The 6,343-nt window shown below is 52.9% G+C and overlaps 1 long non-coding RNA gene across 1 annotated transcript; it reads right to left on the bottom strand.

Annotated features, from left to right (window-relative positions):
• Nucleotides 1-3,875: 3,875 nt before the first annotated feature.
• On the bottom strand, nucleotides 3,876-4,700 carry LOC128081392 (uncharacterized). The gene is made up of 2 exons (XR_008207173.1): nucleotides 4,146-4,700; nucleotides 3,876-4,056 (listed from the first exon to the last, which is right to left on the bottom strand). It is a non-coding gene; the product is annotated as an uncharacterized LOC128081392 (long non-coding RNA).
• Nucleotides 4,701-6,343: the final 1,643 nt, after the last annotated feature.

Raw genomic sequence — 6,343 nt, 5'->3', positions numbered from 1 at the left:
TCGGCTGATCTCTGAATGCCAACCAGAGCAAAGTCTCCTGCTTTGAGAGAAGAAACGTGCGTGGTCCAGACCTAAATAAGCTCAGTGAAAGGTTATTTAATATTTTGCTTTCCAAGCGCATCCTGAGTGCGTTCTAGCCCTACTCAGGACAAACCTCCCCAGTGCTGCCCTGGAGGCTGAAGCTTTTGTCCCCTACTTGGCTGGGCTATACAGTGTCTAACAATGATTTCAGGCTGTTTGAGAGAAAAATATCAGTATGGATAAGATGTACAGTGTGTGAAGATCTAAGCCTATGCTGTCCCTACACAACAAAATGGACTGGGTTTGAGGGCAGAACTCCTCACCAGCACAGCACCGCCAGCTCCATGCCTTCACCTCTACTCTCCCATGCCTTTCCCAGAGGGCAGGAGGAGGAGGAGGGCTGCAGACAGCCCGCATGGAAGCCATCGTCCCTGCAGAACGCTCCATCTGTCAGGAATGTGCAAGTCCATCAAGGCTCCCAGCAGCCTCAATTTTCTCCCATCTTAGGATATGTCTGAGTCCTGTGAGCACCAGGGTACTGTCAGAGCTCATCTCAGGGATCCTTTGCCTTTCCCAGAAGGGCTCCCATCCACTCATACTTCCTCAGATGTGGCATCAGCAGTTTTTCTGGCAACCTGTTCCAGCACATCATCACCCTCATAGTAAAGAATTTCTTCCTGACATCTAATCTGAATGTGTCCTCTTTTATTTTATGGCAGTTACCCTTTGTTCTCTCACTACCCTCTCTGACAAAATGGTCCCTTCGTTCCTGTAAGTCCCTTTATGTACAGGAAGGCTGCTGCAAGGCCTCCCTGGACCCATCTCCAGGCAGAACAAACTCTTTCTCACAGGAGATGTGCTCCAGCCCTCTGACCAACCATGTGGCCTCCTCTGTTCTCACTCTAACAGCTCTGCATCCTTGTTATGTTGGGGAGTCAAACACAGCAGTGAGGTGGGGAATCATGAGAGCGTGAGGGGGAGCAACACCTTCCTCGACCTGCTAGCTGCAATTCCTATGATGTAGCCCAGGGTACAGCTGGTGTTTTGGGCTGCAAGCAGATATTGCCTGTTCATATTCCAATTTTTTTCCACCAATACCCCCCAGTCCTTCTCCCCAGGGCTACTCTCAATTCACTCCTTGTCCATTCATGTTTGGGACCACCCTGATCTCGCACTTACTTAAACCCAGGTGTGCAACGTCTGCTGCTCACCCATATGCCAAGCCGGTCTCTTCAGCACAGAAGTACATCAGCTTGGCTAAGCATTACTCCCCCACCTTGCCACTGCCCTTGGCAATGCCGTGCTGACTACTGCTGATGATTTCTTCGTCCTTCCTGTGCTTGGAGACAATTTCCAGGATGAGCTATTCCCTTACCTTCCAACATACGGAGTTGAGGCTGACTGTTCTGGAGTTCTCTGTGTCTTCCTTCTTGCCCTCCTTGAATCTAGACATCTGCTCTCCTCCAGTCTTTGAGCTCTTCTCATATTCATCATGATCAGCAAAAGATTATTGCGAGTGGTCTCACAATGGTATCTGTCATCTCCTTCAGCACTTGTATGTGCATTCCATCAAGGCCCATGTCCAGTTTTCCTGAGTGTTCCCTGACCCAGTCCACTTCCACCTAGGGTCAGATTTCTTGTTTCAGCATTTCCCTGTGCTTTCTGTGATCTGGAATTCCCGAAGCTGCTTGGACCTCTGGATACCAAGCACGTCCCTTCTTGTTGAGTGTGAGGTCCATCAGAGTTCCTCTCATCGTTGGCTCCTCTACCACTTGAAGTAAAATGTGTTCATCAGTGCTTTCCAGGAGCCTCCTGCACTGCTTATGTTCTGCAGAGCTGTCACCCCCATGCAGGTATGGGGATGAATGCGTGAGGCTGCTTCTAGCTGTCTGCACAGGGCCTCACTCTGCTCCTCCAGGTTTGGTAGCCTGTAGCAGACACCTGCTACAACATCTCCTGTTCTGGTCTGCTTCTTAATTCTTATCCAGACTCCCTGTCAGCTCCTCATCCACACCCAGGCAGAGCTCCTTGTGCTCCGACAGCTTTCTCACATACAGAGTATCATCTCCTCCTCATCTTCCCAGCCTGTCCTTCCTCAAATGCCCCTATTCCTCTGTTGGCAGCCATCTATATGTAAGTCAGATGTTTCATTGAGGCACCATTACCAACTGGAGATCTCAGCAAATGTCTTGCAGTATTTTTTATCTAATATGCGGACTGCAGAAGCAGAAGCAGGAGTGGTATCCCTGCTCGGCCTCTTCCTGCCAGAGAACATCTGAACTGAATGAGTGGACCAGTTTCTTGAACAACAACTCCACAATTCTTATCAATCCAGGGGCAAGATAGCCTCTATTACGGTGAAATGCATCAGGGCTGTTTTCTGCCTACAACCACCTGTCTTATAGACGTCAGTGCCTTTGTTCTAGGGCATATTTGACAACTCTGCGTCTCTTATGGCTGACCTTGAAATACTACTGTTACTGTGCAGACCTAAAGGAGCTCGATGTGCTCATTCTGGGGCACTGAATGTTGCAAGGACGGCATAGTGGAGCAACACCTATCTCAGCAGTGAGTGGTTTTGCAGTGCCTGGACAGATGCTGATGTAAACGCCTGTTGGAACAGATCGAAGGCAGACTGGGCTTTGTGCATCTGAAGAAATCCTGTATTTTCAGGCATATGTAGAGTGATCAGGAGCACTCCTTAGTGAAATATGCATGAAAACTAGCAAGGGACATCCCTACAGATACCAAAGCTGAGGCAGCTTGGGTGGCTCTCCAGTGATAAAGCCAACACAGAGGCGAGCTGTCTCCTTGTCAAAAACACTGACTATGTCTTGGTATTTTTCAGGGATAGAGCCTGATCTTTCCTGACCATTCCTGAGTGTCACCCGCTCTATGTTTACTAAACATGGCCACGGGGAAAGGCACCTTCTTGAGAAAATGGGGCTGCTTGTTCTCGTGGGGATCTTGGGTGAGGGAGGAACCAGAAGAGACAGTTTACAAAATAACGGGGTCAGAAGTGAAGATGTCCCACTAACTTCCTAAATGAGATTAGGGGACTGCTTCAGCAGGACAGAAACGCCGTCATCCCAAAGAACCTCAGCACTCCTGCAGCTACCAGCAGCGCCGGCACTAAAAGCCTGCTGAAGCTCTTCAGTGGGCCTGCACCTGGATGGTGGGCTGGGCTCGGCTCAGCACAAGCAGGTGATGTAGTTGCAAAGGATGTTTACTAGCAACAACCAGCTCCTAATGAGACTTGATGCTAGAATCCCTACACCGTTTCCACCTGGGAAAAAGTATAAAAATGCCTCGGTGACCACTGCCTCCATGCTCATATTGCATCAGCTGGCAGTGGGTTGGCTGGAAGCTCTCTGCAGCTGCATTCACTCGGTTAATGTAGATTTGGTCATGAAGAAGAGACCATTCTCCTTGCTGGTCTGTGAAGATGTGGCATCATCATCCCACTGTTGTTTCTCCATATATCTTCCTTGATGTTTAATGGACTGTGTGACATATCCCCGTCCTTGGAGCTAGCAGGGCTAGATGTAAAAATGCTGCTCAGCATTCACCAACATGGGTTTCAGAGTCTACCCTTAATCAGCCAGAGGTGCATGACCAAGTGGTGTTCTGAGACAAAGAAGTCCCGTTGCATCAGAGAGGTGGCTGTGGGCTCACCTGTGCTGTGACATCTCCACACCTCTTTCCTAGGCACAAATGAACAGTGAGGGTGGATCTTTCCTGCAGCTCTGGGGCTGGTGGATACCTGGGGGCACTGCACAGCTGCAGTGCAGCAGACCGTCCCGAGAGGAGGCAGTGAAGAAGACTGCAATGATTGCATTGTGATACAGAAGAAGTGTTAGAGCTAATCCATTGCCATCTGTCTTTATTTTGCTAACCCGTTCAGTTGGACGCCACATAAGTGCATTCACAGCAGATGAGCTGGGAGAGCCGTGGCATGGCAGCTCTTGGATTACTGGCATGAAAAGAATCCTTTTGTTCACGAGCCAGGAAGATTAGCTGCTGCCACGTCTGTGTCTGGTTTGTAGGACAAGAAAGAGAAGATGCGGTTCTCTTGCAGCCTTGGCCACTGCTTTGTGGCATCCCAGCTCCAGCTCTTTTCTCACCTCCCTCTTGCTTTATCCTTCCTCTGCTCCTTCCTTCCTGCTCTCTCCTCATCTTGAGCTTTCTCTGCCTTTTCCATCTGCTTCTCTCCTCTCTTGGCATCTTCTCCGATTCTGCTCGAGTGCACACAGTATCCCTTCTCCTCCTTCCCGGGGTTCAGACGGGCAGCAGAGAAGTTCAGAGCCGCGCAGCTCTCCTGCGCCGAGGTGCTTTACCTGCAGCCCCCGCTGCGAGAAAAATTGGCTCGCACCACCTGATCCGAGGCAATTTTGTTCACAGCGGGCGCTGGGGATAAAGCGCTGCAGCGGAGGCGGCCGCGCGGCTCTTAATGCGGGGCCGCCGGGTGAGCGCTGCCGCGGGGCCGTGCTGGGAGCGGGGCTGCCCCGCGCCGTGCGCCGCCGGCCCGCATCGCAGCGTGACCCACTTAGCGGCTCCGGCCGGCTCCCGCGGCTGAGAACCGCTCCCCTCGGCGGGCGGAAAACCCTCCGCGTCCGTTAATCGCCAGAACGGGGCTCCGGAAGGAAACGTCCTTCCCGCGCCCTTGCGCCGTGCCTGCGGGCAGGAGCTCGGCCGGGCCGGCTGCGGCGCCGCGCGGCTGCGTCCCGGGGGAGCGGGGGGCAAAGCGGGGAGCTGGGGCGGGGAAGGAGAAGGAGGAGAAGGAGGAGAAGGAGGAGAAGGAGGAGAAGGGTGATGGCGCGGCTGCGGCCCTGCACCGCCTGCGCGGCTCCTGCTGCCGTGATGCCTTCTGTCCGGGCCGCTCCGAAAGTAATGCCTCCTGTTCTGTGATGCCGGCCCGCGCTGTCGGAGGCGGATGGCTGTGGGACGGCGGTTGGACCTTCCACCGGTATCCCGTTCCGTTTTGTTGCCGCGTGACAGATGGCAGCGGAGGGGAGGTCTGACAAAATGGCGTCTGAAGTGGAAGTGCCTGCGGAGCAAAGGTGTGGAATTGAATGCCTCCGTGCAGAAAAGAGGCGCCCGTTGGCATTCATCAGCGCTTGCGAACGCTGGTGGAGACAACAGTGTGTGTGAGCAGAGTGAGGCTGGTGCGTTTCAGCAGCAGAGGCGGTGGGTCACCTCTGCTGGTGCAGAGCCTACATGCAGAGTGTGGCATGCAGGCTCTTGTTCACTGCTTGCAAAACCGCATAGCTGTGATGGTGTCTGTGTTGAAAAACAGTTTTGTAGGTGAGAATTTGCTCCATCAAATAGTGTTGTGCTCTTTGTACCTGTTGTAGTTTCCATACAAATAAATAAGAGGCAGTACTTTCAGAACTACGTACTAGGGCTCAGAGGTAAAGAAGCCCACCTGCATGCTTTGGTGCTGACCAGGTACTCCCTAACAGAGCTGAAAACTCAACAAACCATTTCCCAAGAATGGTCTCTCAGTGGCGCCTGAAATGGGTGCAGATACCACCAGGAGCCAAGCTGCTCTCTGTCCCCTCACCAGCATCCTGCACAGCTGCCTCTGACTTTGAATCTACATTCATGGAAAAACTCCGTAATCTCCCTGACTGGGGATGGTTTGGGGTCATATACAGATGGATGGAATGAAATTAATTTTCTGCTTGGGCACTGACTCGTCCTAGGAGAAGTCCTTCATCTCACACTTGGGCTCGCTGGACCATGCAGACCTGTTGGGTTTCTTCGTGTGACACTGCAGGGGGCTGTTTGGGCCCTTCACAATCAAATAAGAGTCAGTGATACATAAAAGATGAGAAATGAGAGTTCCTGCTCCCTTGTGGGGTGCAGAAGCCCTGCTTGACAAGAACGCAGCCCGAATTCGGCCCCCATGGTTCTCAGAGTGGTTGGCCACCAGAGGGTCCCAGTGCCCCCAGAGCTCAGCTCGGTGGTCAGGGTGAGGGTGCACAGCAGGGTGTGCTGTGTGTGCTGCCCTGGTGCTCATAGGGCGTGTAGGTCCAGGTACCAGCATCCACCAATGCTTTGTGCAGTGCGGGCTGGAAATGCATGAGTCCTCCACTTCTGTCTGTCCCCATCTCCTGGGAACCAACATTCCTGATGTCCTGCACACCTCATCCTTGAGCTCAGCGTTTTGGGATCTGGGTCCTCCCTGCTCCCTATGGCAGAGCATTCCCACTGGCAGTGGGGTCCTGGCAGTGGCACACATGCTGTGTGAGCTGGGGGCAGTGGGGCCGTGGGGTCCCTCTGCAGGAGGTGGGGCACGCAGGGCCATTACAGCACCCCA

The sequence above is a fragment of the Tympanuchus pallidicinctus genome, unplaced genomic scaffold, assembly GCF_026119805.1.
Source record: "Tympanuchus pallidicinctus isolate F22 unplaced genomic scaffold, pur_lepc_1.0 scaffold21, whole genome shotgun sequence".
NCBI lineage: Eukaryota > Metazoa > Chordata > Aves > Galliformes > Phasianidae > Tympanuchus > Tympanuchus pallidicinctus.
The sequence above is the reverse complement of the archived record's forward strand: the minus strand, read 5'-3'. Positions and strand labels throughout refer to the sequence as shown.